At 33.7% G+C, this 25,994-nt stretch overlaps 1 protein-coding gene across 3 annotated transcripts in view; it reads left to right on the forward strand.

The window, feature by feature from the left end:
- side-VII (sidestep VII transmembrane protein) overlaps window positions 1-25,994 on the forward strand; it is a 1,783,907-nt gene that overhangs the window by 1,625,916 nt on the left and 131,997 nt on the right. The gene's annotated exons all lie outside the window — the stretch shown is intronic.

A 25,994-nucleotide genomic window follows, 5' to 3' on the forward strand; every position in this document is an offset into this window, starting at 1 on the left:
TTTTTTGCATCATCGCAAAGGGTGCGAATTCAGTTAACGATAATAGGATATAACAGCTAACTATATTAAGCTGCGATTTTTTTAGAATTTTTCTAATTAGCATAATTAAAACGGTCATATCTTTTGCGCGCAACGGTCAAAGTTGGTAACGAAAACAGATTTGGAATGACGATTTTTTTCTTAATCTATGTACCAAAAATCATAGATGTAGTATCAAAATTTTTTTTTTAATTTTTTTGAAATGGAAAAGACGATTTTAGACATTTTTGCTGATATACCCTCCTTAGCCTAAAGGCTGAGGGTATAAAAACTATTTTTTCCAACACGAAAACAAAAATAAATATGTTAGAAAAAAACAATGTTATATATCAAATACCGTGTGGAGGTAACAAGGAAGAAAAATGTGAAAAATTATACGTTGGTACCACCACAAACAAAATGAAAACAAGATTATTGGCTCACAAGTCAGATCTAAAACAAAGGCATCAGAACAACAGAACAATCAGAACCCAAAACTGCACTTGTGAGCCACTGTGCCAACGAAAACAACCATTCAGACTTAGAGAACGTGAGAGTATTAGAGAGCGAGAGTCATCATAACAAACGTTATATGTTGGAGATGTTGCTTATACTCAATGTTCCAACAACAAATCGTATGAATTTCAAAACTGGCGTAGACAACAGCTCTCAAAGCTACAGAACTTTAATAGACAAAAAGAAAAATATACTAAGATCGCAATACAGAAGAAAACATCAGTGCAATATTTACACCCAATGACGATGGTAGTGATGCTGCCTTAGTTTTAAGTAAATATTAAGTTGATTTTTGGCGTGTTTTTTTTTGCGAAAATTGGTATGTTTGAAATAATATCTTGCCTAATGAAAATGTATGTGATAACTAATTGTTATGTATTTATGAATTATTGTAGAATATCCTGAAGATGCAATTTAAATGCTTGCGAAATATCGATAAATAAAGAAAAATTAAAACAAAAGACCTCGAGCTTGGAAAAATAATTAATTTCAATTCTAAATAAAAGGTCGAAGAATAAAATACAATATAATAATTTTCTGCGGTAATTAGACGCTATCGATTGTTCCTCTAATGCATGTTCCGAGGCAATGTAAAATAAAAACCTTTACTAATTGTTTTATCGTGTGACGTTTTGAACCCATGAATGTCCTCCTCACGATATTCAAAGCCAAATATATTATTTTTTAAATAACGCAAATAGAATCTGTAACGCAAATCGAAACAAAATCTATCATTTTTTTGTTAACGCAAATCGAAACAACGCAAATCGAGGCAAAGCAAATCGAGGTATTAGTGTACATATATCTCAAGAAGCAAAAATGGCGTATGGAACACTTAAGCATGACACCGACGAGTTGACACAAAGTAAAAATCAGCACGATGCACACTGGACGAAGCCATCGATCTAGCGGCGCGAAAGTGAAAAAATCAAACTATAAAATTGCGAAATATTTTTGTTTGTAACGATTACTTTTTGTTGTTGTAAATATTCGCACAGTTATTCACTATCAAACACAAGAAATATTACTTCATCAGATTTTTAAAAAATTTTTTGCTACAAAATTGACTTCATATTTGTTTAAGTGTTACATAAATACGTAATATTACTAAACAACATTTATTATACCCTACACCACTATGTGGTAAGGGGTATTATGTGTTAGTGCATTTGTATGTAACATACAAAAGGAAGCGAGATAGACCCATAGTTCCTTCTAGGGATATACATAGAATCACTTTCTGAGTCGATTTATGCATGTCCGTCCGTCCGTCCGTTCGCAACATACAGGTCGCATTTGTTGACCGATTTCGCTGAAAATTGGGGAATACCATTTTTTTAGCCGTCGGAAGATCAAGTTCGAAGATGGGATATATCGGTCCACGTTTTGGTATAGCCCCCATATTACGGTACCCCCCGATTTACGGTATTTTGACGTTTTCAGCTACATTTTCAGACCGATTTGGCTATAATTTGACATTTAGGGTTCCTAAGTGTCAATAAACATATATAACAAAACTTGTGGACATAGGTCCACGTTTTGGTATAGCCCCCATATAACGGTACCCCCCGATTTGCGGTATTTTGACGTTTTTAGCTACATTTTCAGACCGATTTAGCTATAACTTAACATTTAGGGTTCTTAAGTATCAATAAACTTATATAACGAAAGTTGTGGACATAGGTCCACGTTTTGGTATAGCCCCCATATAACGGTACCCCCCAATTTACGGTATTTTGACGTTTTTAGCTACATTTTCAGACCGATGTAGCTATAATTTAACATTTAGTGTTCTTAAGTGTCAGTAAACTTATATAACAAAAGTTGTGGACATAGGTCCCCGTTTTGGTATAGCCCCCATATAACGGTGCCCCCCGATTTACGGTGTTTTGATGTTTTTAGCTACATTTTCAGACCGATATAGCTATAATTTGACATTTAGGGTTCTTAAGTCTCAATAAACTTATATAACAAAAGTTGTGGACATAGGTCCACGTTTTGGTATAGCCCCCATATAACGGTACCCTCCGATTTGCGGTATTTTGACGTTTTTAGCTACATTTTCAGACCGATGTAGCTATAATTTGACAGTTAGGGTTCTTAAATGTCAATAAACTTATATAACAAAAGTTGTGGACATAGGTCCACGTTTCGGTATAGCCCCCATATAACGGTACCCCCCGATTTACGGTATTTTGACAGTTTTAGCTATATTTTCAGACCGCTTTAGCTATATTTTGACACTTAGGGTTCTTAAGTGTCAATAAACTTATATAACCAAACTTGTGGACATAGGTCCACGTTTTGGTATAGCCCCCATATAACGGTGCCCCCCGATTTACGGTGTTTTGATGTTTTTAGCTACATTTTCAGACCGATATAGCTATAATTTGACATTTAGGGTTCTTAAGTCTCAATAAACTTATATAACAAAAGTTGTGGACATAGGTCCACGTTTTGGTATAGCCCCCATATAACGGTACCCCCCAATTTACGGTATTTTGACGTTTTTAGCTACATTTTCAGACCGATGTAGCTATAATTTAACATTTAGGGTTCTTAAGTGTCAGTAAACTTATATAACAAAAGTTGTGGACATAGGTCCCCGTTTTGGTATAGCCCCCATATAACGGTGCCCCCGATTTACGGTGTTTTGATGTTTTTAGCTACATTTTCAGACCGATATAGCTATAATTTGACATTTAGGGTTCTTAAGTCTCAATAAACTTATATAACAAAAGTTGTGGACATAGGTCCACGTTTTGGTATAGCCCCCATATAACGGTACCCTCCGATTTGCGGTATTTTGACGTTTTTAGCTACATTTTCAGACCGATGTAGCTATAATTTGACAGTTAGGGTTCTTAAATGTCAATAAACTTATATAACAAAAGTTGTGGACATAGGTCCACGTTTCGGTATAGCCCCCATATAACGGTACCCCCCGATTTACGGTATTTTGACAGTTTTAGCTATATTTTCAGACCGCTTTAGCTATATTTTGACACTTAGGGTTCTTAAGTGTCAATAAACTTATATAACCAAACTTGTGGACATAGGTCCACGTTTTGGTATAGCCCCCATATAACGGTACCCCCGATTTGCGGTGTTTTGACGTTTGTAGCTACATTTTCAGACCGATGTAGCTATAATTTGACATTTAAAGTTCTTAAATGTCAATAAACTTATATGACAAAACTTGTGGACATAGGTCCACGTTTTGGTATAGCCCCCATATAACGGTTCATTTAAGTTCATATTTTCGTATAGCCCAGATACCTCCGAACTAGCTGTTAATGACATTTGAAGTTCCCACGTTATGTGCCGATTTTCGATATTTTGAAGATTCTAGCTAAATTTTTTAACCGAATTAGGAGTTATTTGACATTAAAGGCTCCCATCAAAAACTGTCAACATAGGTCCATGTTTTATTATAACTTCTATATAACAGTACCTCCCAATTTCTAGCCCACCAAAAATTGTCAACATACATAGTTAGATATAGGCACCATAAAAAAGGGCCTCCCGAATGAAGCATAAATGTACATAAACATTATCTGACATTTTAACGTACCCACTTAAAGTTGGGGACAGGAATGAAAAGTAATTATTCCATTTTAGTTCAGAATATTTTATGGTGGAGGGTATGAAAAGTTCGGCCCGGCCGAACTTAATGCTTTTTTACTTGTTTTTTATTGATAGCGTTGGGTGTGAAGTAAATTATAAAAAATAGTTTGTGGCCTGGAGGTACATACCCAGCAAAAATTCGGATCCGTTAGTCATAATGTAACCCATTACAAAGTGATGTAAACAAAAATAACTACACCCCTTACATAGTAAGGGGTAATACCTTACTAAGTTATGAGAACGGTGGCACAGAGCGTGTGTGTCCGACTAAAAATCTGAGAGCTGTGTGTTCAACGCTCACCGCCGGCCGAATACTTTTTGTTCAAAAAAACTAAGAACAGTTGGTGATGCACATGTAAAAGCCTAAGCAACCCTCAATGTTCGTGTGCGTGGCCTAGCGTGTAGTGCGTTCGGCTACAAATCAGGAGTTCGCAAGATCAAATCCAGCAGGGGGCGAAATAAAAACATAAAATAAAAAAATATGAAGTGTGTTGAAATTGAAAACAAATTCCACCTCATCTGTTCTAAAAATAGATTTTTTTTTAGCTTATGGCTTATTTTTGAACTTCTAGTGGCCATAGTGGTCATAGAATAACTAGTAATTCAGTGCGACATGCCCTTGTTAAAATAATGGGATAGTAGGGGGATTTGTAAGTAGTTGCCGCAGTCAAAAATCCCTTATAAAACCCATTTTTTGGGAGGATTATTTTTGCTGAATAGTTATATAGCAATAAATTTTTAGAAAATAATTTTTTTAGTGTTTTTATGGGTTGTATGCGTTTGTTCCATAGAGTGCATCTTGTAAACTTGGCCGAACTTGGGTTCGACTATTTTTTAGTGCATTAATTTGGGCGAATAAATAACAACACAAATATGCATATCCATATAGAAAATCAACAGATAGAGTTCGTATCGGCTTTTTGCTATCTTGGTAGCGTAATGTAAGAGGATGGAGGAATAGACAACGACTTAAATAACCGGCTTAATAAAGCGCGCGCCGCTTTCGGTCGTTTATATAAAATATGGCGATCCACACAAATCTCACAGAGGACAAAATTACGAATCTTTAACGCATGTGTCAAATTCACCCTACTCTATGGTAGTGAAACGTGGAAAACTACGACATATATAATCAATAGACTTCAGGCATTCGTGAACAGATGCCTCCGTATAATATGTCGCATATTCTGGCCAAACCGAATCACAAACATTGATCTGTGGATAATGACAAAAGAGGAACCAATAATCCGCCAAATAACAAGAAGAAAATGGAAATGGATAGGCCATACGCTACGGAAGCCACATAATAGTATAGCTAGAATGGGCCTTGAATGGAAATCTCAAGGTAGCAGACCTCCTGGACGACCAAGAATCACCTGGCGAAGAAGGTCTTGCAAGAAATATCAAAGCAAAATACAAATTTTGAAAACTTAAATCATATTTGTAACGATAAATTAAGATGGAAGCCCTATGTTCCCAAGCGGAATAAATAAAGGAATAACAAAAAATTTGGGCTCTCTGGATGCCGAATAAACACATTATGGCTGCAAATATTTGCAAATCTTCTGATAACTGCACTTTAAAAAGATGTGACTTATCTTGAAATTAGTACAAATTTATCTGTGCATTTGTATGGGAGCTATATCAAACTATGGACCTATTTTGAAAATGTTTTAATAAAGAAGCAAAAATTCAACCATAAGAAGGGCTACATCGAAACATAGATCCATATTGAAAATTTTTTGTAAGAAGATTTTAAACGCTGTGAGAGTACAGAATGCAAAATTACAGCCAAGTCGGTTGGAAAATGTGGTCATGATATTCAAAATAACATAGGGACTATATCAAAACGTGGACCTATGCAAATAATTTTTGTGAAAATGTTTTGTGACCACTAGGAACCCTAACTACCTAACTACAGCTAACCGAAAATCGGGAGGTATCGTTATATGGAAGCTATACGAAAACATTAGCCGATATTTTTCATATTCGACCCTTTTTTACCCACAGACACAAATTTTTAGAAACATATCTCAATTCGTTTGCATATTATTAATTTCGCGCCGCTAGATCCGTGGTTTCGACCACTGTGCGATGGTTTAGTTATCTAACTTTTGTTGGAAGGAAGTATACAGTACCAGCAGCCAGTGACGTACGCACGGCAGTGGCACAGGGGGCATTAAATTAATTAGGGCCGTGGTACGTGGGTAATACCAAAGTGTGGATTTATGGCGCAACTTTTTCACAGAGAAATTTTCTGAACTCTTGGAACCTTAAATGTTAAGAAACAAGCTTAGCTAAAAAAGTCGAAAACCGGGTGTACCTCTTATATCTATACCCAGAAATATCTCTACACAGAAATAAAATTATAAATTTTTTTCTTAATTCCGTTTATATTTTATATTTTGCATATTTTGGATGTACCTTACTTAAAATACATGGTTATTATTTCCTACTTTTGCACACTATTTATGCAATTTAAACGCTTTAAGTTAAACTAGCACCGTTGCAACAACTAACAAACCAAACACCTACAGTGCGTTTGTTGTCGAAAAGAACAAAGTAAGAGTATAGTTCGCAGCTACAATTTTTTATTGTTTAATTATTCTTTTTTAAAATAGTTGTCTTAATACTCTTACCCCCATTATTATGAGTATGATTTTGTTATATTTTGGATTTACCGAACGGATATATTGCGTTCCGGTTAACATAAAGTTAAAAGTGATGATTGGATTTGAAGGAGGAGCTTCTTTGAATTAACTTTCAATGTAAATATTATATTTTTAATGCCTCCAAATTGGTTTATTTTGCGTTTTCAAATCCATCAGATAGTAAAAGAACACATATAATAATGGCCCTTATTTTATTAATATTAATTAATTTTTTTTATTATTTCTTTAAACACTAAGTTATTTAGTTTTTGAAGCTTTCCTTGATGTTGCTAAAATTGTTGTTGTTGACGTTGGGGCGTAGTTGTCGTAGGTTGAGGTTTTTTATACTTGTCCCTTGAGCTGCGATGGCATGGATGAAGTTAAAAGTGGCGTTTTGTTTGGTGCTGTTACCGTGACAGCTGTGTCATGTTACTTATGAATGCTGGGAATGTGCTGACGATGCTTATTCCCATTATCATATTTTAATTCGGTAACTCCTCTCCTCCTAGATTGGAGCCGTCCCCGGATCCAGAGGTTTTAGTTACAACCGCCTGTAAGGATTTTTGAAAGGCAGCTAGTATAATAATTTGTTTTATGACAATAAATATTAGAATCACAGCAAAAAGGTAAATAATCAATGTCAAATTCATCTAGCGATTCTCATCAATCTTACCTTGAAGGTTGCTTATGGGCTTCATATTCTCTACGTTTGTATGGTGAAGGTAAGACAAATTCAAAACCTTGAAATGCTCAGTCAGTTTGACGACCGCTGATCGAGGTATTTCCGGTGTTAACGATTTCGAACCATTCCTATTTTTGTAAATGGTATCGTTGACTTTAACTTAATCCTCAAACCGTATTAGATATGTTTTTCTTCTATTGCAACAGTTTTGTCATTGACGACAAGGACCTGCGTTCTTAAATGTAGAGCGACACATCCCTGCGTTACCAGAAAAGAGTTGTAAAACACAAGGCAATTTTTGTTGTGGGCAACTGGAAAAACGGTCAGCTTCTAGCATGTTGACTTAGGTTTAGGATATTTCATGAGAAAGAAAATTACATTATCTATTTGAACTACTTTAATGTCAACTACTCTTAAGATATGCGCGGTATAATAATTCAACTTTTTAATTTTTATTTCCGTGGCATCCAAAATAACTACATTAAATAGTCCGACTTTAGCCAAAGTAAGTGACATAACTATTCCATTTAGATCAAATATAATGGATCTATTTCTTTTTAGCACTAAATCAAAAAGACAGTATCTTTTTTCAATCGCCAAAATTTAATTTATATTTTTTATAGATTTTCTATTAGCAGCTACACAGCCGTTTTAATGTTAATTTGCCTATTATATTTGGTTAATTTCTAAAATTGCCCTTAGTGGACTTTCCCCCCTTATATAAGAAAAGTGTCTCCTAAATCTTGTTGAATTTCCCTTTCGACATTTAAGGGTGAAAGTTTATTACTTAAACACTTTTTGGTTTTAACAAGAACTTATCACCTGTTTCATATGACAGAGTCCTACGACTTGCATTATGTATTTCAAATTAAAATTTATTGAGTCTTTTTTTAAACATGTAACAAATTATTGAATTATAATAAAACTTAAAACTATTTTGTATTGTTTTAATTACATTATTGTTTATATTCAGTAGCAACCTTGTATGATAAATTGGTGAGTAATTATAATTATGCATATTTTAATAGTTTAATTCGAGCTTGCTCCCGACCCTTTCATTTGCACTATGCAGTGTCAGATCTTTCTGTATTCTGTAGTGTCAGATCTTTCTGCAGAGCACTTTGAAGTCGGGTCTCAATTTTTTAATCGAATTCCATGGTGTGAAGCATTTCAATAGGCTAATTTCCAATCACCGATTGTACAGATTTGTTTTACTCGATAGTGACCAAGATTACCATGAAAACGTTCCGTTGAATATACTGTGCAGAGGTGACATTTCTAATCAATGTTGAAAATATTCTTCAATATCGTTTTGGTCGTATTTGAGTTGAATGATTTTTCATTGTCAGAGTAAATAATTGTTGTATTAGAAAACAAGTTTAACATTTAAAGGAGCAGAGGTTTCACATCAACTATTGTTCTGGATCTTTAAGGGCTGAACTATGGCAAATTTTGAAAACTTGTCGACATTTGCAAGAAAAAAAAAAAGCTCAACAAATTTGGATTCGAGCTTACTTTGGTAAGTCACAATGGATTGCGCTTAAAACAACTAATTTTTTATTATGAATTTATCACTAACTTTGTGGGTGGAGAGGGTGGTTGCAAAATGTAGGTTTATGACGGTGTTAATCACCACTGGGCTCGCAAGCCGTGTCTGTGTAAACACACACAATCTCAATTGTGGTGAGTTTGAACGTTGATCTCACCACCGATAATCTTCTTTGTTTTAGCAATGAATTAACGCACACGATGTTTATCTAGAGAAGGATAGATAATCTCGTGTGTGTGTGCCCAACTCAAACGCAGCGGTTGAATTTGTTGTTGCTGGTGAACACTGGTTTATGATTACATTGCAATCACTTGATCTGAATAGTCGGGGTTTTAACGTCAGCTATTGTCCGTAAACGCAAAAACTATGAAAAAATAAAACAAATATCGATATATCGACACCTCCAAATAATAGTATGCTAAGTCTAAAAAGTGAGTTTTGCAGGAGAAGCTCTCAAAGTTTGGAAATTTTTTTGAACTTCAGTACTATGCTAAATCAATATTTGTTTATAACTTCTGTTCGGGTTGACCGATCATTACCAAAATTAGACAGAATTTAAGTTAAAGGACGTTCGACACCTCCAAATAATAGTTTGCTAATTCTGAAAAGCGAGTTTTGCAGGACAAGCTCTAAAAGTTTGGAAATTTCTTTGACCTTCTGTACTATGCTAAGTAAATATTTGTTTATAACTTCTGTTCGGATTGTCCGATCATTACCAAAATTTGACAGAATTTAAGTTAAAGGGCGTTAAATATAAAAATGTAAAGAACTTGAAAACATGCTAAGTCGACTTAGCATACTATTGTTTGGAGGCGTCGATATGGAGTACAGTCAAATAATATTAACCTAGTAGTAAAATGTTGTAGCTTTAAGGCGACAATTCGAATTTAGAAATTGTAAAAGAAAGTGAAAATTATAAAATTCTATTTTATTGAAATTAAATTATAAAAGGTGCTTAGTAAAAATATGTCCATATTTCGGCTGAATAATAATTTGGAATCTTTCGTATTTATGGAGATGCCGGTTGCACTTTATCTGTGTTTAAACTCGGCAGTCATTTCTAAATTTCTTGGCGTTTTTAACCATTTTCATAAAATGACAAATATTCTAAAGTCTGTTTCGAAATAGCTTATTTAAGAACAGCAGTAACAATTCAAACAAATTGTAATTCCGAGAGAGGGCACTGCACTTTAATGGTTTGTCCTTAGATAGTATTGTTTTCCTAATACAAGGTTCGCTTTGAACCGATGCACTATGGTTTAGCTTGTATTGGAGAGGGCGAGAAAAATATTTCTAATCAAGATATCGATCTGAAAATTTTAGAGTAAACAACGTAGTGACTAGAAGATAATTTTCCCCAATTTTCCATAACGGTACTTAACGTTTGTAAAAATCATGACATTTTATGAATTTAATTCTTGACAAGGATTAACTTGTAACAAGTATCAACAATATGAGGCACAGAATAGTCTTACTAGAAGGGTTAACATATGGACCGAGGGCGTACCAGATTATATTATGTGTAGGTCACAAATAGGAAATATTTGGAAACTAAGTTCTTTTATGAGACTTTCAGTTCGCGAGGATGGGTTGACATCTATTCCAATAAATACCAGCTACAGGATATCTCGATTAGGAGAGTTCCCATACCGACTAAAAATGTACTAGGATATATAAACAGTAAACAAGGTCGTCCTATTTGCCAATTTAATCATTCTACGTTGTAAAGTTTTTTTTGTGGAGCTTACATATATCTACGGTAGGCTTTCCGCGTTTTTAATTTCAACAGCAGATAATCCTTGAAGTGGCATGTATATTTCAAAAATAATGGTGAATTTTATAGCAAGCATGATGTTTATCAATTTTTTTTTTGCTCACTTGTTCTGTATCCAGATTTTTGAAATTCCTTTGCAGAGTTAGAGTATACAATATGACAACTTAGAGAAATCATATCCCGCAATATCCACCTGAAGTTTTGCTATAAATTTCTTCGAATACCATCCGTGCTGGCATTGCCAATGTTTTTTGAACACCATATTTCAAAGACATACAAATGTGAAAACACACATTCATACTGTAAAGCTAAAAACATCAATTTTTATAAAATAAGATCGAAACAAAATGAAAAAAAAAACAACAACACCGATTGCTTGAAAACACTCAAAACCATATACTAAACATTCATAAAACTCCGAGTATACTCAGTATAATGAAGACTGAATACCGCTCGGCAACTTTCGGCAGACGAGATAATTTTTTTCTAATTCTGGACCCTTCCACAAACATTTAAATAAAAATAACGTGAGGATCCGCGAGGATCCAATAAAAAACAGTCACAAAAATACATTTCAAAAGAGATCAATTCTACTACAGAATAAAGATAAAATTTTATGATGTTATCAATTAAAAACAATAACAATACCATTTACTTTAACTTCGATTTCTTACTATAGTAATTTTACACATTACTTTTTAGTGATATCACTTGTAACTTGTCACTACATTAATGTAAATTTCAATGTCTAAATTTCTTCTAATGGAAATGCTTACTTCTGTGGCTCTGCTTTAGCAAGTACCGTTAGAAGTTGTAAAAAGAAAGCCGGAATACTAAACTTGTATGTGTCTACGATAGATTTGAATAGCTAAAATCAAAATTTGTAGACATCGATTTTTGTATTTTTGTCGCGGGCTGGGACCACAGTGCGATGACTCCGTTTTATTTATAAATTTGTCGTTGGAGACAATAATTACTTTTCCTTTCTTGTCTGGTAACACTTGAATTTCCGAATGATATTGCTTGTGCTCAGACACTATTGTGTTAATTATACAAGTATTGTTAAAGTTATTAATTTCATTTTGAAATTCTGAACTGATATTTCCATCTATATGGTTTACTAACTGTTGACTTTGAGGGAAATGGTGTGTCAATGTTTGGACAAAGTTTTCATTTCAATTAAACGTATTTGAAGGTATTTCCATCTATATGGTCTACTAACTGTTGATTTTGAGAGAATGGTGTGTCATTGTTGGACGAAGTTTTCATTTCAATTAAACGTATTTTTAGGTCACTGACCTCGTCCCACAAGGCCCTGCTTTGGGATATAATTATCTCATTTTCACGAAGTAGAGTTGCACTCACTACTTTCTATTATTCGTCATTCATTTTGTCACTTTTGTTAATTTTTATTTGTTTTTTTTTTCATTTTTTTGAATGATTGTCCTACGTACATGTTCGGCATTGGGCGCCAATTAATCATAATTATAATTGTATGTTTATGTGAAAGCACTTGTTTAATTTAATCTTTTTTAATGTTATATTGTTATTACAAATATTGTTTAATTATCCTTTTTTAAAATAGTTATCTTAATACACTTATTTAGTTGTTGCTAAAACTATTGTTGTTGACTTGGGCGTAGTTGTCGTAGGTTAAGGCTTTTTATACTTGTCTCTTGAGCTGCGATGGCATGACTGAAGTTAAAAGTGGCGTTTTGTTCGGTGCTGTTGCTGTGACAGCTGTGTTATTGACAGTGGGAATATGCGGACGATGCTTTTTCAATTGTCATATTTTAGGTTGGTTTTAGGTCAAAGGGGAAAAATCGATGTCGAATTTTTTTAGGCGGCACCACACTAAAATGTTTAGTTTTGTCAGATTTTTAAATTGCCCAAGTTTGAGCATAATTGGAATATGTTAGCACGTGCCGCTGGGGCCTCAAAGTTTCCATAGTAATTTGTAGACATCGGATTTTGCATATTTGCACAATTTTTAATAATAAAGATACGAAGATTCTGATTGGACCAAAATTCGTTTCAAAGAAATCTAAATTCAATTGCAGGGTCATATTTTGTATTTATTTTGCATATCTGCATATTTTGCATATGCACAAAATATGCAAAATATGAAAAAATGCAAAATATGCAAAAAAAATATGCAAAAAATGTGCAGAATATGCAAAAAATATACAAACAGTTTTTGGCCGAAAATCGTCATAAAAGTCGTAAAATTGACAATTAAGGTTGGGAAAAATCATCAAAGTGTCCTAAATTAAAATTGTTGGCCGTTTAACTTCGCCTTTTTAGCAGATTATTTGCTATTGAGACCCCTTACCACAGTGTGGATATAAAAATATGGTTATATCGCTCATTTACTCAAAGAGTGACACATTTCAAAAAATCGAATTTCGAGAAAAACGCGTTTTAAGTTGACGATTGAAATTTGACTTCCCAACTTAAAAAGATTATTACACAAAAACTAAAATAACTACATGGACCATATTTTGTAAACAGTTTGCCAGATATCACTGCTAAAATTCTGTGCAAGATCAAGCATGATTTGAAGTGTCTTAGTGCTTCATAAACTCAATAAACTTTTTTGTTGTATAATGCCAAACTCGTAGTAAATGAGCTGTAACTCGTAGAGTTTTAAAGATATCAATTTGAAAATTTGACACAACATAAAATAGAAGTCGTAGAAAAAATAGAAATTGCTATCTCAGAAAACGCACTTTTTGAGTTATGCCACTCTTTGAGTAAATGAGCGATATGTATATTGTAATATTTTTATTATTAACCTATTAAAAAATATAAAATTTGTTAAATTGTCAAATATTTTATTTAAAATTCAATATTTTCTTTGTCTTAATTTGTGGCATTAGTCTGGTTTTAACTCAAAGGGAAAACATCGATGTCGAATTTTTTTATGCGGCACTCCCCTAAAGTGTTTAGTTTGGTTAGATTTTAAAATTGTTAAAGTTTGAGCACAGTTGGAATATGTTAACACATGCCACTGGGGCCTCGTAGTTATGAAAATCTCGATTTTTTGGCTATTTGACGACTTCAGGTACCCATATCTATGAAACGGTTAAAACTATTTGCTCGTGTTATGCTTTAAATTAAATGCCATACTATTCTTAATATTTCTAGGCGAACAACAAAATACGTAAGTAGTACTGAATTCAAGATAATATGGAAATGGAGTCTATTGTGAAAAAGCCCTTTTTACAGTATTTTATTTAACTTGCTTTGGTGTCTGTTTAGTTCAAATCTATTAACTTATTTTCCACACAGTTGTAGTTGACCAATCGAACTAAAACTTTGCACACTTTTCAGACTTGGATGACAATACATGAATATGAAACCAAAACCAATATGGGTCCATTTTTTTCTTAGAGCCCCCATATAGCGGTACCACCCGATTTAAAGTATTTTAAGGATTCTGTTTTAATTTTTAGGCCGTATTGGCTATAACTTGGGATTTGGGGTTCCCAATGGTACAGAATTTTCGGCCTAAATTGGCTATAATTTTGTTATGAGGTTCTCAGTGGTCAAAAAAATAAATGCTGAATAGTTAAAAATAAAAAATAGTTAAAAAAATAAGTTACAGTGTTTTATTTATAAATGTACTTAAAACTAGAAAATAATTTTTAAGAGATTTAATCTCTCAAATAAAACGCTTGCATTTGAATTAAAAAATGTGGCAGTATTAAACGGCAAGCGTTTTATTTGAGAGAATCCATCATTAAAAATTATGTTCTAGTTTTAAGTGTTTTTATAAATAAAACATTGTAACTTAATTTTTTTTATTTCTTCCCATATTATAAATTTTTGGGAATGAAAACAAATGTCTTTTACATTTTGTTCATATTTAAATTTATTTAAGGGACTGACATAATGTGATTTTGGAGACATCTGGGTAAAGATGACTACTTGGTGATGAACTCGACTCCTTGCTCTGCTATGTCGTTCACAACTTTCAAGTCGTTTAACATCCTTTACCCTTCCTGGTAATTGATGTTCTGCGGTCAAGTTGCAGGATCTTTTTCACGAAATTCGGAGTTAATGCTTAATCTCTTGAACAACAAGTAAGTATACCCTGTAAATACGCCTGGTAGACTTTTTATGGAAATTTCGGCAGTTGTTCTTTTGTTAGTTTGGTTCTATCCATCTTCTTCTGCTTGCTTTGTTAAGATTTTTGTCGCATGGTTTGAACAATCAGATCAGGCCAACAAGTTCACGACTAAGATACCACAGATGATTTATCATTTTGTTATTTCCTTTATCTGATATTTGTTTCGTATTTCAATAAATCTTCAATGCGGTTTAGGTCTTTTTTGAACCTAAAAAATATTTCTGAATTTCGTTTTCACTATTTGTTGTATTAAGCTCAATCTATTGTATCTAATCCTTTTCAACATATTGATTATGTTTACCCAATCCATCCAATATTATATCTACATAAACATTATCTTGTTCATTATACGTTTTGTAAAATCAATAACCCACACTCTCATTTATAACACTCAGTGGTTGTCGTTTGAAACAAAATAAATAAACAAAATAAAAAACGTTCTGGGCACGTTAAAACAGGCTCGAAAGATGAAAACACAAAGTGCCTCTACGACCTCTTGTTCTTGGGAAGTCAGCTGGGAAGTAGTTTTAAAACATTCTCGCCTACATCGAACTTGGATTTGTCAATCGCAGACTATTCTTATAGAAATCGCGTGAATATGTTTGGTTGATGTCCGGATGTGCTGCCAAACTTGCAGTCAAAAATCCATCTCAACAATACTTCTTATAAGTCTGTACGCAGGTACGGAAGCTCTCGACTTAACATCTGCTCAAACTGGTAAGACCCCATTATTCTAGGCATTCGTACACTGCTATGTCTTGTTTCTCCCCTGAGCTACTGTCTGTTTCAGGAACGCCCAGGAGTTGTTCTTTACCCTCATACCAGATGATACCAGAACAGCAACCCGTTCTTTCTGCACTGTTTTGGGAATATCTGGTAATAGTTTTCCATGCCAGTGCACGCAAATAGCCTTGTTTTGGGGTATCTTCCTTGAAGTTGTTGCGAGTATTTTTCACTGTTTATTCTCCGGAATAAACGGATAACGCTTCTAAAGATCTTATATTTGTTGGGATCCTCTCCGAGAGTTTCTACTGTAGATACAATTATACGACTAACGTTCCTAAAGGACACTTTACAGGGGTCCAGCAGCAATGACAATTTCATGGTTAGGAGTTCTTGCTGAAGCCGCGCTTGATTATTTTCGGGACATATGGTTCATCAGATTCTACAAAGGGTTTAGCATCAAAAAAAGACGTAGACTTCATTGAAAATATATTGAAATACGAAAACATAGACAGAAAAAGGAAATAAAAGAATGATAAATCACCTGTGGTATCTTTGTCCTGAACATTGTTTGATCCGACAATGCAAAACAACGTAAAGAGTCAAATGGCGACAAAAATCTTACCAAAGCGAAGATGGAAACTTCTCCGGAAATATTCGACCCAAACTTACAAAAGAACAACTGTTCGAAATTCATAAAAATGTAACATTAACTCCGAGTCGAGCTCACCACAGATTACAACCAATTAATTACAAACGACGAACAACTAAAACAAAGCGTTCTCCAAGTAGTCGGCTATACCCAGATAGGCTCCATTTTCGCCCTAAGGCGTACGTAGTCACGCTAATCGGTACACTGGCTTTCTATCTCGAATTCAGTAATACTTACGTATTTTGTTTTTGAATATAAAATAAACAGAATGGCCTTTAATTTAATGCATAATACGGGCAAATAGCTTCAACCGTTCCACAGATATAGGTCGCCGGGAGAGACGAGATTTGCATAACTTCGAGGCTCCAGTAGCACGAGTTAACTTATTCCAATGGTGCTCAATTGGCAATCTTAATCTTAAATCTACCTAAAATCTAATCTAAGTAAACAGTTTAGGCGGCACCCCCTTCTAAAAAATCCGACATCGATTTCTTCCCTTTGAGTTAAAACCGGCCTAAAGCTACAAATTAAGACAAAGAAAATATTGAATTTACATAAAATGATTGACATTTTATCAAATTTTATATTTTTGCATAGTATAACAATAAAAAATAGTATTACAATACCATATACCTTACACCACACCGTCGTAAGAGGTATCAATAACATAATAATCTGCTAAAAAATCGACGTTAAATGGCCAACAGTCTTAGTTAAGGACACTTTAAAGTTTTTTTTGATAATTTTTTTCCAACTTTAATTGTAAATTTTACGACTTTTATGACGATTTTCGCCCAAAAACTGTTTGCATATTTTGCATATTTTTGCACATTCTGCATATTTTTTGCATATTTTTTTGCATATTTTGCATATTTTTTGCATATTTTTTGGCATATATTTTGCATATTTTTTGTATATAGTTTGCATATTTTTGATATGACCCCAAATATCGAAAAATTGACCCTTAAAACGCCTAGATCCAAAATTTGAGTCCAATCGGATGAGAAATAAAAAACATGCAAAAATCCGATGTCTAGTAATTTGTATGAGGCCAGCGTAATTTTTATTGTCCAATCGATAAAAAAAAATGTTACCAATCAGTTTATTTCTGTGGCTAAACAAGTAATCCTACAGAAAATTGGGAACATCGCACATAGCGGAAATGTATGTTAAAAGTTGATTAAAATGTCTGAAAAGCTACTTTATAATCTGATTGATACAATATCTTGCACAAATAATATCTTTGTGTAGAAAATAAAGATTGACTTTGCATGAAATTCATACAAATTTAGCTGTACATTTGTATGGGAGCTAAATCAAAATATGGACCTATCTTGAAAAATGTTTGCAAGGAGGAGTTCTACCCCCGGAGACACTATAATACCATATTATAGCTAAATATGTTACAAAAATGGGATAATAATTCAAAAATTCAATCGGGGGTACCATAAAAGGGGGGCTACATCGAAACATAAAACATAAATTTTTTGCAAGAAAATTTTATACGCAGTGAGAACACGGAATGCAAAATTACAGCCAAGTTGAAATAAAAATGTAGTCATGATGCATATTAGGGCTGGGTATAACCTTAAAAAATTACCTTCTTATATCAACCATTTATAACAACCGCGGATCTCATTTCTATATATATATCAGTTTTTTTTTCAAATTCAATAATAGTAATATACATATAAATACACAAGAATGAATTTCCGAAATATCCTCCTAAAATTCCTGCTTACCCTTACACAATATCAAATTTTACAAATTCTGTACCATTTATTATTTTTCATTGTATGCTTTTCAAAAACCATCTCCATATCTTAACTCCACATACCAGGAGTTACTCTAAGAACAAATTTTAGAATTACAGCTCTGTTCCTACACCCAATACAACACTTAGACCGCTTTAGTACTTTTCGTAAATCTATGGTACGTATTTCTTAACACATGTCCATGTACCAACGTTACAAACCAATACTTACCCTAACTCCAAAAAATACAAATTCCAGCTCTGTCCCTACACCCAACAACAAATTTTGTACCATTTAGTAATTTTCGACAACCACGTATCTCAGCCCAACACTGACATTAATACAAAATAATAACAGTAATCTTAACTCCAAATCTCAGAATTCCAGCTGTATCCGTTCGTCCAATACCAAATGTTACCAAACGTACGAGCCCTAACCACTATTAATTCGTACACAGAGCATATTTCAACAATGTGTTATTAAAGTATGTATATTAGGGCGACCCAAAAAAACAAAATATTTTTATTTTGGAGCTCCTAGTTCCTAAATTTGTTTCCATTTGATGCAAAAACCTTATATATGAAATTTTACGGGGATTGGTTAACGTTAACCCGTATCTACCGAGCGATCTTTGTTTCCATAGTAATTTGTATAGCTTCAAAGGTGCATTTTCATGAACATTTTCTAAAGGCCGCAATTATGGTCCAATCGATGAAAAAACTTTAGGAGTTCATTATTGTGGCTAAAAAATGATCTTTACAAAAATTTATGACGATCGGTTAACGATAACCCGTGTCCCCTGGCCGCTCTTTATTTTGCATAGTACTTTGTATGGGGACCAAAAACGAATTTTCCGAAAATCGCCTTACAGGCCATATCTATTTTCCAATCGATGGAAAAACAATTAACCAGTATATTATTGTGCCTAAAAAATGAATCCTACAAAGATTTATGAAAATTTATTCTCTTTAGACAAACATTTGATGTTAATTAAGTTTCATGTTAAATAGTGAAAAAATACCTGGTGTACGAATTAATAGTGGTTAGGGCTCGTAGTACCATTTAGTACTCTTCGTTGCCACAAGTACGATTTTCCAAAACTACCTGAATTCTACACTTCGACAGTAATTTTAATTCCCAATTTCAGATTTGCAGCTCTATTCGTTCACCCAAATCAAATTGTACCAAATTTAGTACTCTTCGTATCCATAAGTACGAATTTTCTAAACTTACTCATTCCTACAGGCCAACACTAATCATTATCTCAAATTTCAGGACTCCAGCGATATCCGTTCACCCAAATCCAAATTGTACGAAATTTCGTACTTTTCGTATCCATAAGTACGAATTTCCAAAACATTCTCAATCCTCCACTCCAACAGTAATATTAATTCCTAATTCCAGGATTGCAGCTTTATACGTTCACTCAAAGCCAAATTGTACCAAATTTAGTACTTTTCGTTCCATAAGTACCAATTTACAAAACTTCGTCAATCCTAAATTTCAGGGTTCCAGCGTTATCCGTTCAACCAAATCCAAATTGTATCAAATTTAGTACAATTCAGTACGTTTCGTGCCTATAATTACGATTTTTCAAAACTTCCTCAATCCTACAGGTCAACAGTAATCATAATTTCCAATTTCAGGATTCCAGCGCTGTCCGTTCACCCAAATCCAAATTGTACCAAATTTAGTACCATTTAGTACTTTCCGTACCCAATAGTACGAATTTCCATAACTACCTCAATCCTACACTCCCACAGTAATCTTAATTCCAAATTTCAGGATTCGAGCTCAATCCGTACCATTTAGTACTTTTCGTACCAATAAGTACGAATTTCCAATATATCTTCAATCCTACACTCCCACAGTAATCTTAATTCAAAATTTTATGATTGGAGCTCTATCCGTTCACCCATATCCAAATTGTACCAAATTTAGTACCATTTAGTACTTTCCGTACCCAAAAGTACGAATTTCCATAACTACCTCAATCCTACACCCCAATAGCAATCTTAATTCCAAATTTTATGATTGGAGTTCTATCAGTTTACCCAAATCCAAGTTGTACTACATTTAGTACCATTTAGTACTTTTCGTACACATAAGTACGACTGTCAAAAGCTACCTCCATATCGGAATGCTACACTACAACAGTAATCCTTATTCCAAATTTCAGGTTTCCAGCTCTATCCGTTCACCCAAATTCAACTTAAACAAAATTTAGTACCATTTAGTACTTTGCGTATACATAAGTACGATTTTCCAAAACCATTTCCACATATCAATAACACTTCCCAACCTTGATTCCTATACCAAATATTAAGATTCTAGCTATATCCGTTAAAAATACACAACTGATACAAAATTTAGTAAGTTTTAGTACTTTCCCACACTTGTAGTTCGAATTTCCAAAACCCTTTGGTACATCTTTCTAACTCACAATTAGTGACCCTCATTCCAAATTTCAAATTTCTAGCTCTTCCCGTTTGCCTAATACAAAGAGTACCATATTTAGTACCTTTTAGTACTTTTAGTATCCTTCCAGTTCGAATTTCCAAAAACCCAGCCTTATCTCACACCTACACACCAACAGCAACGCACTTTCAACTTCTAGCTTCAGCCGCTTATCACTAAGCTATTTTATATAAGACTAGCAAAATGCCCGCTACTTCGTATGCGGAAAAGGAACATTAAAAGCACCTATTTTAATTGATAGTATGCACACCCGATGGGAAATACTCCTAAGTAATGTTGACAACATTTCCTGAGTATTTCCACCAAGTAAATATACTCTACAAGTGGTGTCTTAAGACACGCCGTTCGGACTCGGCGATAGACAGTAGGTCCCATATCACTGAGCTAATATGAATCGGAGTGCACTCATTGATCCTTGTCCTTCTGGGAAGTGTGTGGAACAATTATATATTACTAATTCATTTAAGTAGTACTGTTCATGCACCTTTGGATCGAATTTCCAAAAAACCTTATTGTATCATATCAACACCGACCCTCATTCTTAATTTCAGTCCACGGTGCGGATATTTTGAACATTTTATCCATATTTTCCAACAGAAGTTGCTCTAATTTCTGAATTTGTGATATTCAAAAAATTATACTTAATGCGCACGCTTTGACGTGGCCTCTATATTACAGTTAATTTTAGAGACATTTTAATTTGGGCCTTTTTGTTCTCTTCTTGTAAAACAGTAGTCGCATTGATCTATGATTTCAAAAGAACTTACTAAAACGTCCGGAATAAAAAAATAATTTTGTTGAAGAGATACGTTTGACTTTTTGATTTCAGTGCATTATTTAGAAACCGCCTTTTCGTTAACATAAAACAAATAGTACACTATTCAGTACGAGCCCTAACCACTATTAATTCGTACACAGAGCATATTTCAACAATGTGTTATTAAAGTATGTATATTAGGGCGACCCAAAAAAACAAAATATTTTTATTTTGGAGCTCCTAGTTCCTAAATTTGTTTCCATTTGATGCAAAAACCTTATATATGAAATTTTACGGGGATTGGTTAACGTTAACCCGTATCTACCGAGCGATCTTTGTTTCCATAGTAATTTGTATAGCGTCAAAGGTGCATTTTCACGAACATTTTCTAAAGGCCGCAATTATGGTCCAATCGATGAAAAAACTTTAGGAGTTCATTATTGTGGCTAAAAAATGATCTCTACAAAAATTTATGACGATCGGTTAACGATAACCCGTGTCCCCTGGCCGCTCTTTATTTTTCATAGTACTTTGTATGGGGACCAAAAACGAATTTTCCGAAAATCGCCTTACAGGCCATATTTATTTTCCAATCGATGGAAAAACAATTAACCAGTATATTATTGTGCCTAAAAAATGAATCCTACAAAGATTTATGAAAATTTATTCTCTTTAGACAAACATTTGATGTTAATTAAGTTTCATGTTAAATAGTAAAAAAAAAACCTGGTGTACGAATTAATAGTGGTTAGGGCTCGTAGAATCTTTAAAATCCAAGACCTTAACTCAACTGTTTTACCTCTACTTGTGCATCCAGTGCCAATGGTATTACATGTAGAAACATTTCATATTTTAGATGCGGATTTTCATAACAAATTTCATTTGTCGGTTCACTCAATACCAGTGCTACAATATTTAGTATTATTTAATACTTCTGCAATATTTATTGTACGACCCCCTCTAGCAGTGAACCTGACAGATAAAGAATATATCAGAATTCCACTTCTATTTATTATTATAACTATTCGCAAACTAATTATATAACTCCAGCTTCCTTGCTACATCCAACACCAAATTTAGTACCATTTTGTACTTTTTTACAACAAAATTCTGTGCCATTTAGTAACTTTCGTACACTTATGGTACATATATCCACAACCACATCCTTTTCTCAACCCAACACAAACCCTAATACCAAATTTCCGAATTCCACCTCTATTCATATACCAAATTTAGTACCATTTAATACTTTTCGTACGAAAGTACTAATTTCAATAGCTATCTCAATCCTCCACTCCAACAGTTATCCTAATTCTACATTTCACAATTTTAGCTCGATGCGTGCACCACATCCAAACTGTACCAAATTTAGTACCATATAGTACATTTTTTACACAATAAGTACGAATTTCCAGAACTACCTCAGTCCTATATATCAACAGCAATCTTATTTCCAAATTTCAGTATTCCATCTCTATCCGTTCAATAAAATTCAAATAGTACTAAATTTAGTACCTTTTAAATACGAATTTCCAAAAATACCTCCATATCTTCAACAGTGTATTCTTAATTCCAAATTTCAGGTTTCCAGCTCTACCCGTTCACCCGAATACAAATTGTACCAAATTTAGTACCATTTAGTACTTTTCGTAAACATAAGTACGAATTTCCACTACTCGAGTTTCCCATACTTCAACAGAAATCATATGCCAAATTTCAGGATTCTAGCCCTATCCGTTCACCCCAATCGAAATTTTACCAAATTTAGAACTATTTTGTCCTTTACGTACATTTAAGTACGAATTTCCAAAACTACCTCAATCCTACACACCAACAATAACCTTAATTCCAAATGCCAGAATTCCAGCAAATGCAAATTGTACCAAATTTAGTACAATTTAAAACTCTTAGTGTACATTAGTACGAATTTTCAATACTCGAATTTCTCATACTCCAACAATAATCACTATTCCAAATTTCAATTTTCTAGCTCTTTCCGTTCACCGGAATCCAAATCGTACCAAATTTAGTACCATTTAGTATTTTGCGTACCAATTTCCAAATACCACCTCCATATCTCAATCCTAAACTTCACCAGTAATCCTTATCCAAATTTCAGGATCCCAACCCTATCCGTTCCCACAAATCCAAATTGTACCATATTTATTAACATTTAGTACTTTTCGTACCCGTAAGTATGAATATCCAAAACTACTTCAATCGTGTACTATAACAGTAATCTTTATTCCAAATTTCAAGAGTCCTGCTCTATTCGTTCACACATATTCAAATTGTACAAAATTTAGTACAATTTAGTACACATACCTACGACTTTCCAAAACAACCTCCATACCTCAATCCTACACTCTAACAGTAATTTTAAATCCACATTTCAGGTTTCCACCTCTATCCGTTCACTCAAATCCAAATTGTACCAATTTTAGTACTTTTCGTACATATAAGTACCATAATCCAAAACCACCTCCATAACTCTATCCTCCACTCCAACAGTAGTCTTAAGTAGTAGTCTTAATTGCAAATTTCAGGTATCCAGCTCTATCCGTTTACCCAAATTCAAACTGTACCAAATTTAGTACCATTTAGAACTTTTCATACGCATAAGTACGTATTTCCAAAACCACCCTCATATCTCAATCCTACACTTCAACTGTAATCTTAATTTCAAATTGTATGTTTCTAGCTCTATCCGTTTACCCAAATCAAAATTGTACTAAATTTAGTACCATTTAGTACTTTTCGTACACATAAGTACGACTTTCCAAAACCATTTCCTTACATCAAAACTACTTCCCAACCTTGATTCCCATACCAAATTTCAAGATTCTAGCTATATCCGTTAAAAATACACAATTGATACAAAATTTAGTAACTTTTTGTACTTTTCGTACACTTATAGGGCGAATTTCCAAAAACCCGTTGGTACATCTTTCTAACTCCCCACCAGTGACCCTCATTCCAAATTTCAGAATTCTAGCTCTTACCGTTTGCCTAATACAAAGGGTACCATATTCAGTACCATTTAGTACTTTTCGTACCCTTCCAGCTCGAATTCCCAAAAACCCAGTCTTATCTCAACCCTACACACCAACAGCAACCCACACTCAAAATTCAAAGCTTCTAGCTTCAGCCGTTTCGTCTGGGCGTTGATCTGTCAGTCACACAGTCACTCACTCATCACTAAGCTCTTTTATATATATAGACTAGCAAAATGCCCGCTACTTCGTATGCGGAAACGGAATAATATACAAATAAACAATATTTTATATGAAAATGTTGGACACTGAAATTGTTGATGTACTAATACCTATTTTAATTGATATTTAATTTCATTTTAGTACTGTTCGTATACCTTTAGTTCGAATTTCCAAAAAAGGACCTTATCGCACCCCTGCACAACAACACAGTATTTTTGAAGAAATTGCTGTAATTTCGGAATATGTGATATCATAATGGAGAACACTCATATTCAAAAAATTTTACTGTATACGCACGCTTTGGCATGGATGGTCTCTATATAACAGTTAATTTGTTTAGACATTTTAATTTCGGCCTTTTTGTTCTCTTGTAAAACAATAGTCGAATAGATCCACGTTTTCAAATATACTTTCTAAAACGTCAAGAATAAAAAAAAAACAATTTTGTTCAACGTATCTTTCACCTTTTGATTTCATGACAAAATCCATTTATCGGTGCACTCAATACCAATGCTTCAATGTGTGGTATTATTTAATACTTCTAGTGCCCTTTTTGTAGTACCACCTCTAACAGTGAAGCTGACAAATAAATAATAAATCAGAATTCCACTTCTATTCCTTAGCCCCATACCAAATTTATTGCACTTTCGTTCCCTTGGCACTCTAATTGTATAATTCCAGCTTCACCCAACGCAAAATTTAGTACCATTCTGTACTTTTCGTATTTAAAACACAAACTCAATAATTCAATCATTAGTTATCTACATACCTAATTTCAGTATTTGTATGCATTTCAAAAACTCCTTATCTAAACACAAACATAGACTCTAATACCAAAATTCGAAATTCCAGCTAAATCCATTTACATTCCTATATCCAAAACTATATCACAACCGCGATGCTCATTTACAGCTCTATATTCATTCCTAATTTCAGGATTCCACCTCTATCCCAAATCCAAATTGTACCAAATTTAGTAAATGGTACTAATGGTGGTACTTTAAGTACGAAATTCAAAAAACTATCTCAATTTCACAGTCCCTCAGTAACCCTAATTCTAAATTTCAGGATCCGAGCTCCATCCATTCACCCAAAACCAAATTGTACCAAATTAGTACTATTCGCATGCAATAAGTACGAATTTCCAAAACTACCTCAATCATATACTCCAACATTAAGCTTGTTTCCAAATTTTAGAATTCCATCTATATCCGTTCAATCAAATCCAAATAGTACACAATTTTGTTCATTTTAAGTACGAATTTTCAAAAATAAATCCACACTTCATCATCCTACACTTCATCAGTATTATTTATTCTAAATTTGAGGATCCAAACTCCATGTTATCAAAAATCAAAATTGTACCATATGTAGTACCATTTAGTAGTTTTATTACACATAAGTACGAAATTCCAAAACCACCTCCATATCTCAATGCTCCACTCCAACAGTAATCTTAATTTCAA

The sequence above is a fragment of the Musca autumnalis genome, unplaced genomic scaffold, assembly GCF_047663935.1.
Source record: "Musca autumnalis isolate F117 unplaced genomic scaffold, ASM4766393v1 scaffold_1, whole genome shotgun sequence".
Lineage (NCBI taxonomy): Eukaryota > Metazoa > Arthropoda > Insecta > Diptera > Muscidae > Musca > Musca autumnalis.